Below are 11,503 nucleotides of genomic sequence, written 5' to 3'. Positions count from 1 at the left end.
GCGGGCTAGGCTTAAGGCCGGGGCACAAGTGCGGGCTAGGCTTAAGGCCGGGGCACAAGTGCGGGCTAGGCTTAAGGCCGGGGCACAAGTGCGGGCTAGGCTTAAGGCCGGGGCACAAGTGCGGGCTAGGCTTAAGGCCGGGGCACAAGTGCGGGCTAGGCTTAAGGCCGGGGCACAAGTGCGGGCTAGGCTTAAGGCCGGGGCACAAGTGCGGTCTAGGCTTAAGGCCGGGGCACAAGTGCGGTCTAGGCTTAAGGCCGGGGCACAAGTGCTGGCTGGGCATAAGGCCGGGGCACAAGTGCGGGCTAGGCTTAAGGCCGGGGCACAAGTGCGGGCTAGGCTTAAGGCCGGGGCACAAGTGCTGGCTAGGCTTAAGGCAGGGGCACAAGTGCTGGCTAGGCTTAAGGCCGGGGCACAAGTGCGGGCTAGGCTTAAGGCCGGGGCACAAGTGCTGGCTAGGCTTAAGGCCGGGGCACAAGTGCTGGCTAGGCATAAGGCAGGGGCACAAGTGCTGGCTAGGCATAAGGCCGGGGCACAAGTGCGGGCTAGGCTTAAGGCCGGGGCACATGTGCGGGCTAGGCTTAAGGCCGGGGCACAAGTGCTGGCTGGGCATAAGGCCGGGGCACAAGTGCTGGCTGGGCATAAGGCCGGGGCACAAGTGCTGGCTGGGCATAAGGCCGGGGCACAAGTGCTGGCTGGGCATAAGGCCGGGGCACAAGTGCTGGCTGGGCATAAGGCCGGGGCACAAGTGCTGGCTGGGCATAAGGCCGGGGCACAAGTGCTGGCTGGGCATAAGGCAGGGGCACAAGTGCTGGCTGGGCATAAGGCAGGGGCACAAGTGCTGGCTGGGCATAAGGCAGGGGCACAAGTGCTGGCTGGGCATAAGGCAGGGGCACAAGTGCTGGCTGGGCATAAGGCCGGGGCACAAGTGCTGGCTGGGCTTAAGGCCGGGGCACAAGTGCGGGCTAGGCTTAAGGCCGGGGCACAAGTGCGGGCTAGGCTTAAGGCCGGGGCACAAGTGCGGGCTAGGCTTAAGGCCGGGGCACAAGTGCGGGCTAGGCTTAAGGCCGGGGCACAAGTGCGGGCTAGGCTTAAGGCAGGGGCACAAGTGCGGGCTAGGCATAAGGCAGGGGCACAAGTGCGGGCTAGGCATAAGGCAGGGTCACAAGTGCAGGCTAGGCATAAGGCAGGGGCACAAGTGCAGGCTAGGCATAAGGCAGGGGCACAAGTGCAGGCTAGGCATAAGGCAGGGGCACAAGTGCAGGCTAGGCATAAAGCAGGGGCACAAGTGCGGGCTAGGCATAAGGCAGGGGCACAAGTGCGGGCAAGGCATAAGGCAGGGGCACAAGTGCGGGCAAGGCATAAGGCAGGGGCACAAGTGCGGGCTAGGCATAAGGCAGGGGCACAAGTGCGGGCTAGGCATAAGGCAGGGGCACAAGTGCGGGCTAGGCATAAGGCAGGGGCACAAGTGCGGGCTAGGCATAAGGCAGGGGCACAAGTGCGGGCTAGGCATAAGGCAGGGGCACCTATGCAGGCTAGGCTTAAGGCAGGGGCACAAGTGATGGCTACACATAAGGCATACGGCTAACTCTTTGCACTCTTTGCATAAAGGGATAGGCACCCTTAGGGGTGAAGAGCTAGCTTTCACCCCTCTACTCTGTACTTTGTTGTACAGTGCGGAGCCACTCCATAACCCCCATGCTCCAAGCGACCAGGCACATCTTGTCTGTCCTCCGTAAATGGGTAATGCCTTCGTCCCCAATTACAGTCGTGCAAGTGCATTCAGACGGGACAAGAGCGAAGAGCGTAAAGCCTGCCCTGTGTGCATAACCAACATGAAGCTAAAGACAAAAAAACAATAATGCAAGGGGCTCAAAAGTGCTGGCTAGGCATAAGGCAGGGGCACAAGTGCGGGCTAGGCATAAGGCAGGGGCACAAGTGCGGGCTAGGCATAAGGCAGGGGCACAAGTGCGGGCTAGGCATAAGGCAGGGGCACAAGTGCGGGCTAGGCATAAGGCAGGGGCACAAGTGCGGGCTAGGCATAAGGCAGGGGCACAAGTGCGGGCTAGGCATAAGGCAGGGGCACAAGTGCGGGCTAGGCATAAGGCAGGGGCACAAGTGCGGGCTAGGCATAAGGCAGGGGCACAAGTGCGGGCTAGGCATAAGGCAGGGGCACAAGTGCGGGCTAGGCATAAGGCAGGGGCACAAGTGCGGGCTAGGCATAAGGCAGGGGCACAAGTGCGGGCTAGGCATAAGGCAGGGGCACAAGTGCGGGCTAGGCATAAGGCAGGGGCACAAGTGCGGGCTAGGCATAAGGCAGGGGCACAAGTGCGGGCTAGGCATAAGGCAGGGGCACAAGTGCGGGCTAGGCATAAGGCAGGGGCACAAGTGCGGGCTAGGCATAAGGCAGGGGCACAAGTGCGGGCTAGGCATAAGGCAAGGGCACAAGTGCGGGCAAGGCATAAGGCAGGGGCACAAGTGCGGGCTAGGCATAAGGCAGGGGCACAAGTGCGGGCAAGGCATAAGGCAGGGGCACAAGTGCGGGCTAGGCTTAAGGCCGGGGCACAAGTGCGGGCTAGGCTTAAGGCCGGGGCACAAGTGCTGGCTAGGCATAAGGCCGGGGCACAAGTGCTGGCTAGGCATAAGGCAGGGGCACAAGTGCGGGCTAGGCATAAGGCAGGGGCACAAGTGCGGGCTAGGCTTAAGGCCGGGGCACAAGTGCGGGCTAGACTTAAGGCCGGGGCACAAGTGCGGGCTAGGCTTAAGGCCGGGGCACAAGTGCGGGCTAGGCTTAAGGCCGGGGCACAAGTGCGGGCTAGGCTTAAGGCCGGGGCACAAGTGCGGGCTAGGCTTAAGGCCGGGGCACAAGTGCGGGCTAGGCTTAAGGCCGGGGCACAAGTGCGGGCTAGGCTTAAGGCCGGGGCACAAGTGCGGGCTAGGCTTAAGGCAGGGGCACAAGTGCTGGCTAGGCATAAGGCAGGGGCACAAGTGCTGGCTAGGCATAAGGCAGGGGCACAAGTGCTGGCTAGGCATAAGGCAGGGGCACAAGTGCTGGCTAGGCATAAGGCAGGGGCACAAGTGCTGGCTAGGCATAAGGCATGGGCACAAGTGCTGGCTAGGCATAAGGCAGGGGCACAAGTGCTGGCTAGGCATAAGGCCGGGGCACAAGTGCGGGCTAGGCTTAAGGCCGGGGCACAAGTGCGGGCTAGGCTTAAGGCCGGGGCACAAGTGCGAGCTAGGCTTAAGGCCGGGGCACAAGTGCGGGCTAGGCTTAAGGCCGGGGCACAAGTGCGGGCTAGGCTTAAGGCCGGGGCACAAGTGCGGGCTAGGCTTAAGGCCGGGGCACAAGTGCGGGCTAGGCTTAAGGCCGGGGCACAAGTGCGGGCTAGGCTTAAGGCCGGGGCACAAGTGCGGGCTAGGCTTAAGGCCGGGGCACAAGTGCGGGCTAGGCTTAAGGCCGGGGCACAAGTGCGGGCTAGGCTTAAGGCCGGGGCACAAGTGCGGGCTAGGCTTAAGGCAGGGGCACAAGTGCGGGCTAGGCTTAAGGCCGGGGCACAAGTGCGGGCTAGGCTTAAGGCCGGGGCACAAGTGCTGGCTAGGCATAAGGCCGGGGCACAACTGCTAGCTAGGCTTAAGGCCGGGGCACAAGTGCGGGCTAGGCTTAAGGCCGGGGCACAAGTGCGGGCTAAGCTTAAGGCCGGGGCACAAGTGCGGGCTAGGCTTAAGGCCGGGGCACAAGTGCGGGCTAGGCATAAGGCAGGGGCACAAGTGCAGGCTAGGCATAAGGCAGGGGCACAAGTGCAGGCTAGGCATAAGGCAGGGGCACAAGTGCAGGCTAGGCATAAGGCAGGGGCACAAGTGCAGGCTAGGCATAAGGCAGGGGCACAAGTGCGGGCTAGGCATAAGGCAGGGGCACAAGTGCGGGCTAGGCATAAAGCAGGGGCACAAGTGCGGGCTAGGCATAAGGCAGGGGCACAAGTGCGGGCTAGGCATAAGGCAGGGGCACAAGTGCGGGCTAGGCATAAGGCAGGGGCACAAGTGCGGGCAAGGCATAAGGCAGGGGCACAAGTGCGGGCAAGGCATAAGGCAGGGGCACAAGTGCGGGCAAGGCATAAGGCAGGGGCACAAGTGCGGGCAAGGCATAAGGCAGGGGCACAAGTGCGGGCTAGGCATAAGGCAGGGGCACAAGTGCGGGCTAGGCATAAGGCAGGGGCACCTATGCAGGCTAGGCTTAAGGCAGGGGCACAAGTGATGGCTACACATAAGGCATACGGCTAACTCTTTGCACTCTTTGCATAAAGGGATAGGCACCCTTAGGGGTGAAGAGCTAGCTTTCACCCCTCTACTCTGTACTTTGTTGTACAGTGCGGAGCCACTCCATAACCCCCATGCTCCAAGCGACCAGGCACATCTTGTCTGTCCTCCGTAAATGGGTAATGCCTTCGTCCCCAATTACAGTCGTGCAAGTGCATTCAGACGGGACAAGAGCGAAGAGCGTAAAGCCTGCCCTGTGTGCATAACCAACATGAAGCTAAAGACAAAAAAACAATAATGCAAGGGGCTCAAAAGTGCTGGCTAGGCATAAGGCAGGGGCACAAGTGCTGGCTAGGCATAAGGCAGGGGCACAAGTGCTGGCTAGGCATAAGGCAGGGGCACAAGTGCTGGCTAGGCATAAGGCAGGGGCACAAGTGCTGGCTAGGCATAAGGCAGGGGCACAAGTGCGGGCTAGGCTTAAGGCCGGGGCACAAGTGCGGGCTAGGCTTAAGGCCGGGGCACAAGTGCGGGCTAGGCTTAAGGCCGGGGCACAAGTGCGGGCTAGGCTTAAGGCCGGGGCACAAGTGCGGGCTAGGCTTAAGGCCGGGGCACAAGTGCGGGCTAGGCTTAAGGCCGGGGCACAAGTGCGGGCTAGGCTTAAGGCCGGGGCACAAGTGCGGGCTAGGCTTAAGGCCGGGGCACAAGTGCGGGCTAGGCTTAAGGCCGGGGCACAAGTGCGGGCTAGGCATAAGGCAGGGGCACAAGTGCTGGCTAGGCTTAAGGCCGGGGCACAAGTGCGGGCTAGGCTTAAGGCCGGGGCACAAGTGCGGGCTAGGCTTAAGGCCGGGGCACAAGTGCGGGCTAGGCTTAAGGCCGGGGCACAAGTGCGGGCTAGGCTTAAGGCCGGGGCACAAGTGCGGGCTAGGCTTAAGGCCGGGGCACAAGTGCGGGCTAGGCTTAAGGCCGGGGCACAAGTGCGGGCTAGGCTTAAGGCCGGGGCACAAGTGCGGGCTAGGCTTAAGGCCGGGGCACAAGTGCGGGCTAGGCTTAAGGCCGGGGCACAAGTGCGGGCTAGGCTTAAGGCCGGGGCACAAGTGCGGGCTAGGCTTAAGGCCGGGGCACAAGTGCGGGCTAGGCTTAAGGCCGGGGCACAAGTGCGGGCTAGGCTTAAGGCCGGGGCACAAGTGCGGGCTAGGCTTAAGGCCGGGGCACAAGTGCGGGCTAGGCTTAAGGCCGGGGCACAAGTGCGGGCTAGGCTTAAGGCCGGGGCACAAGTGCGGGCTAGGCTTAAGGCCGGGGCACAAGTGCGGGCTAGGCTTAAGGCCGGGGCACAAGTGCGGGCTAGGCTTAAGGCCGGGGCACAAGTGCGGGCTAGGCTTAAGGCCGGGGCACAAGTGCGGGCTAGGCTTAAGGCCGGGGCACAAGTGCGGGCTAGGCTTAAGGCCGGGGCACAAGTGCGGGCTAGGCTTAAGGCCGGGGCACAAGTGCGGGCTAGGCTTAAGGCCGGGGCACAAGTGCGGGCTAGGCTTAAGGCCGGGGCACAAGTGCGGGCTAGGCTTAAGGCCGGGGCACAAGTGCGGGCTAGGCTTAAGGCCGGGGCACAAGTGCGGGCTAGGCTTAAGGCCGGGGCACAAGTGCGGGCTAGGCTTAAGGCCGGGGCACAAGTGCGGGCTAGGCTTAAGGCCGGGGCACAAGTGCGGGCTAGGCTTAAGGCCGGGGCACAAGTGCGGGCTAGGCATGAGGCAGGGGCACAAGTGCGGGCTAGGCATAAAGCAGGGGCACAAGTGCAGGCTAGGCATAAGGCAGGGGCACAAGTGCAGGCTAGGCATAAGGCAGGGGCACAAGTGCGGGCTAGGCATAAGGCAGGGGCACAAGTGCGGGCTAGGCATAAAGCAGGGGCACAAGTGCGGGCTAGGCATAAGGCAGGGGCACAAGTGCGGGCAAGGCATAAGGCAGGGGCACAAGTGCGGGCAAGGCATAAGGCAGGGGCACAAGTGCGGGCAAGGCATAAGGCAGGGGCACAAGTGCGGGCAAGGCATAAGGCAGGGGCACAAGTGCGGGCTAGGCATAAGGCAGGGGCACAAGTGCGGGCTAGGCATAAGGCAGGGGCACCTATGCAGGCTAGGCTTAAGGCAGGGGCACAAGTGATGGCTACACATAAGGCATACGGCTAACTCTTTGCACTCTTTGCATAAAGGGATAGGCACCCTTAGGGGTGAAGAGCTAGCTTTCACCCCTCTACTATGTACTTTGTTGTACAGTGCGGAGCCACTCCATAACCCCCATGCTCCAAGCGACCAGGCACATCTTGTCTGTCCTCCGTAAATGGGTAATGCCTTCGTCCCCAATTACAGTCGTGCAAGTGCATTCAGACGGGACAAGAGCGAAGAGCGTAAAGCCTGCCCTGTGTGCATAACCAACATGAAGCTAAAGACAAAAAAACAATAATGCAAGGGGCTCAAAAGTGCTGGCTAGGCATAAGGCAGGGGCACAAGTGCTGGCTAGGCATAAGGCAGGGGCACAAGTGCTGGCTAGGCATAAGGCAGGGGCACAAGTGCTGGCTAGGCATAAGGCAGGGGCACAAGTGCTGGCTAGGCATAAGGCAGGGGCACAAGTGCGGGCTAGGCTTAAGGCCGGGGCACAAGTGCGGGCTAGGCTTAAGGCCGGGGCACAAGTGCGGGCTAGGCTTAAGGCCGGGGCACAAGTGCGGGCTAGGCTTAAGGCCGGGGCACAAGTGCGGGCTAGGCTTAAGGCCGGGGCACAAGTGCGGGCTAGGCTTAAGGCCGGGGCACAAGTGCGGGCTAGGCTTAAGGCCGGGGCACAAGTGCGGGCTAGGCTTAAGGCCGGGGCACAAGTGCGGGCTAGGCATAAGGCAGGGGCACAAGTGCTGGCTAGGCTTAAGGCCGGGGCACAAGTGCGGGCTAGGCTTAAGGCCGGGGCACAAGTGCGGGCTAGGCTTAAGGCCGGGGCACAAGTGCGGGCTAGGCTTAAGGCCGGGGCACAAGTGCGGGCTAGGCTTAAGGCCGGGGCACAAGTGCGGGCTAGGCTTAAGGCCGGGGCACAAGTGCGGGCTAGGCTTAAGGCCGGGGCACAAGTGCGGGCTAGGCTTAAGGCCGGGGCACAAGTGCGGGCTAGGCTTAAGGCCGGGGCACAAGTGCGGGCTAGGCTTAAGGCCGGGGCACAAGTGCGGGCTAGGCTTAAGGCCGGGGCACAAGTGCGGGCTAGGCTTAAGGCCGGGGCACAAGTGCGGGCTAGGCTTAAGGCCGGGGCACAAGTGCGGGCTAGGCTTAAGGCCGGGGCACAAGTGCGGGCTAGGCTTAAGGCCGGGGCACAAGTGCGGGCTAGGCTTAAGGCCGGGGCACAAGTGCGGGCTAGGCTTAAGGCCGGGGCACAAGTGCGGGCTAGGCTTAAGGCCGGGGCACAAGTGCGGGCTAGGCTTAAGGCCGGGGCACAAGTGCGGGCTAGGCTTAAGGCCGGGGCACAAGTGCGGGCTAGGCTTAAGGCCGGGGCACAAGTGCGGGCTAGGCTTAAGGCCGGGGCACAAGTGCGGGCTAGGCTTAAGGCCGGGGCACAAGTGCGGGCTAGGCTTAAGGCCGGGGCACAAGTGCGGGCTAGGCTTAAGGCCGGGGCACAAGTGCGGGCTAGGCTTAAGGCCGGGGCACAAGTGCGGGCTAGGCTTAAGGCCGGGGCACAAGTGCGGGCTAGGCTTAAGGCCGGGGCACAAGTGCGGGCTAGGCTTAAGGCCGGGGCACAAGTGCGGGCTAGGCTTAAGGCCGGGGCACAAGTGCGGGCTAGGCTTAAGGCCGGGGCACAAGTGCGGGCTAGGCTTAAGGCCGGGGCACAAGTGCGGGCTAGGCTTAAGGCCGGGGCACAAGTGCGGGCTAGGCTTAAGGCCGGGGCACAAGTGCGGGCTAGGCTTAAGGCCGGGGCACAAGTGCGGGCTAGGCTTAAGGCCGGGGCACAAGTGCGGGCTAGGCTTAAGGCCGGGGCACAAGTGCGGGCTAGGCTTAAGGCCGGGGCACAAGTGCGGGCTAGGCTTAAGGCCGGGGCACAAGTGCTGGCTGGGCATAAGGCCGGGGCACAAGTGCTGGCTGGGCATAAGGCCGGGGCACAAGTGCGGGCTAGGCTTAAGGCCGGGGCACAAGTGCGGGCTAGACTTAAGGCCGGGGCACAAGTGCGGGCTAGGCATAAAGCAGGGGCACAAGTGCTGGCTAGGCTTAAGGCAGGGGCACAAGTGCTGGCTAGGCTTAAGGCCGGGGCACAAGTGCGGGCTAGGCTTAAGGCCGGGGCACAAGTGCGGGCTAGGCTTAAGGCCGGGGCACAAGTGCGGGCTAGGCTTAAGGCCGGGGCACAAGTGCGGGCTAGGCTTAAGGCCGGGGCACAAGTGCGGGCTAGGCATAAGGCAGGGGCACAAGTGCGGGCTAGGCATAAGGCAGGGGCACAAGTGCGGGCTAGGCATAAGGCAGGGGCACCTATGCAGGCTAGGCTTAAGGCAGGGGCACAAGTGATGGCTACACATAAGGCATACGGCTAACTCTTTGCACTCTTTGCATAAAGGAATAGGCACCCTTAGGGGTGAAGAGCTAGCTTTCACCCCTCTACTCTGTACTTTGTTGTACAGTGCGGAGCCACTCCATAACCCCCATGCTCCAAGCGACCAGGCACATCTTGTCTGTCCTCCGTAAATGGGTAATGCCTTCGTCCCCAATTACAGTCGTGCAAGTGCATTCAGACGGGACAAGAGCGAAGAGCGTAAAGCCTGCCCTGTGTGCATAACCAACATGAAGCTAAAGACAAAAAAACAATAATGCAAGGGGCTCAAAAGTGCTGGCTAGGCATAAGGCAGGGGCACAAGTGCTGGCTAAGCATAAGGCAGGGGCACAAGTGCTGGCTAGGCATAAGGCAGGGGCACAAGTGCTGGCTAGGCATAAGGCAGGGGCACAAGTGCTGGCTAGGCATAAGGCAGGGGCACAAGTGCTGGCAGGGCATAAGGCAGGGGCACAAGTGCTGGCTGGGCATAAGGCAGGGGCACAAGTGCTGGCTGGGCATAAGGCAGGGGCACAAGTGCTGGCTGGGCATAAGGCAGGGGCACAAGTGCGGGCTAGGCATAAGGCCGGGGCACAAGTGCGGGCTAGGCTTAAGGCCGGGGCACAAGTGCGGGCTAGGCTTAAGGCCGGGGCACAAGTGCGGGCTAGGCTTAAGGCCGGGGCACAAGTGCGGGCTAGGCTTAAGGCCGGGGCACAAGTGCTGGCTAGGCATAAGGCAGGGGCACAAGTGCGGGCTAGGCATAAGGCAGGGGCACAAGTGCGGGCTAGGCTTAAGGCCGGGGCACAAGTGCGGGCTAGGCTTAAGGCCGGGGCACAAGTGCGGGCTAGGCTTAAGGCCGGGGCACAAGTGCGGGCTAGGCTTAAGGCCGGGGCACAAGTGCGGGCTAGGCTTAAGGCCGGGGCACAAGTGCTGGCTAGGCTTAAGGCCGGGGCACAAGTGCGGGCTAGGCATAAGGCAGGGGCACAAGTGCAGGCTAGGCATAAGGCAGGGGCACAAGTGCTGGCTAGGCATAAGGCAGGGGCACAAGTGCTGGCTAGGCATAAGGCAGGGGCACAAGTGCTGGCTAGGCTTAAGGCCGGGGCACAAGTGCGGGCTAGGCATAAGGCAGGGGCACAAGTGCAGGCTAGGCATAAGGCAGGGGCACAAGTGCTGGCTAGGCATAAGGCAGGGGCACAAGTGCTGGCTAGGCATAAGGCCGGGGCACAAGTGCTGGCTAGGCTTAAGGCCGGGGCACAAGTGCGGGCTAGGCATAAGGCAGGGGCACAAGTGCGGGCTAGGCATAAGGCAGGGGCACAAGTGCTGGCTAGGCATAAGGCAGGGGCACAAGTGCTGGCTAGGCATAAGGCAGGGGCACAAGTGCTGGCTAGGCATAAGGCCGGGGCACAAGTGCTGGCTAGGCATAAGGCAGGGGCACAAGTGCTGGCTAGGCATAAGGCAGGGGCACAAGTGCTGGCTAGGCATAAGGCAGGGGCACAAGTGCTGGCTAGGCATAAGGCAGGGGCACAAGTGCTGGCTAGGCATAAGGCAGGGGCACAAGTGCTGGCTAGGCATAAGGCAGGGGCACAAGTGCTGGCTAGGCATAAGGCAGGGGCACAATTTCTGGCTAGGCATAAGGCCGGGGCACAATTGCGGGCTAGGCTTAAGGCCGGGGCACAAGTGCGGGCTAGGCTTAAGGCCGGGGCACAAGTGCGGGCTAGGCTTAAGGCCGGGCACAAGTGCGGGCTAGGCTTAAGGCCGGGGCACAAGTGCGGGCTAGGCTTAAGGCCGGGGCACAAGTGCGGGCTAGGCTTAAGGCCAAGGCACAAGTGCGGGCTAGGCTTAAGGCCGGGGCACAAGTGCGGGCTAGGCTTAAGGCCGGGGCACAAGTGCGGGCTAGGCTTAAGGCCGGGGCACAAGTGCGGGCTAGGCTTAAGGCCGGGGCACAAGTGCGGGCTAGGCTTAAGGCCGGGGCACATGTGCGGGCTAGGCTTAAGGCCGGGGCACAAGTGCGGGCTAGGCTTAAGGCCGGGGCACAAGTGCGGGCTAGGCTTAAGGCCGGGGCACAAGTGCGGGCTAGGCTTAAGGCCGGGGCACAAGTGCGGGCTAGGCTTAAGGCCACGGCACAAGTGCGGGCTAGGCTTAAGGCCGGGGCACAAGTGCGGGCTAGGCTTAAGGCCGGGGCACAAGTGCGGGCTAGGCTTAAGGCCGGGGCACAAGTGCGGGCTAGGCTTAAGGCCGGGGCACAAGTGCGGGCTAGGCTTAAGGCCGGGGCACATGTGCGGGCTAGGCTTAAGGCCGGGGCACAAGTGCTGGCTGGGCATAAGGCCGGGGCACAAGTGCTGGCTGGGCATAAGGCCGGGGCACAAGTGCTGGCTGGGCATAAGGCCGGGGCACAAGTGCTGGCTGGGCATAAGGCAGGGGCACAAGTGCTGGCTGGGCATAAGGCCGGGGCACAAGTGCGGGCTAGGCATAAGGCCGGGGCACAAGTGCGGGCTAGGCTTAAGGCCGGGGCACAAGTGCGGGCTAGGCTTAAGGCCGGGGCACAAGTGCGGGCTAGGCTTAAGGCCGGGGCACAAGTGCTGGCTAGGCATAAGGCAGGGGCACAAGTGCGGGCTAGGCATAAGGCAGGGGCACAAGTGCGGGCTAGGCTTAAGGCCGGGGCACAAGTGCGGGCTAGGCTTAAGGCCGGGGCACAAGTGCGGGCTAGGCTTAAGGCCGGGGC

Source organism: Ranitomeya imitator, chromosome 5, assembly GCF_032444005.1.
Source record: "Ranitomeya imitator isolate aRanImi1 chromosome 5, aRanImi1.pri, whole genome shotgun sequence".
In the NCBI taxonomy this organism is placed as follows: Eukaryota; Metazoa; Chordata; class Amphibia; order Anura; family Dendrobatidae; genus Ranitomeya; species Ranitomeya imitator.
The sequence above is the reverse complement of the archived record's forward strand: the minus strand, read 5'-3'. Positions refer to the sequence as shown.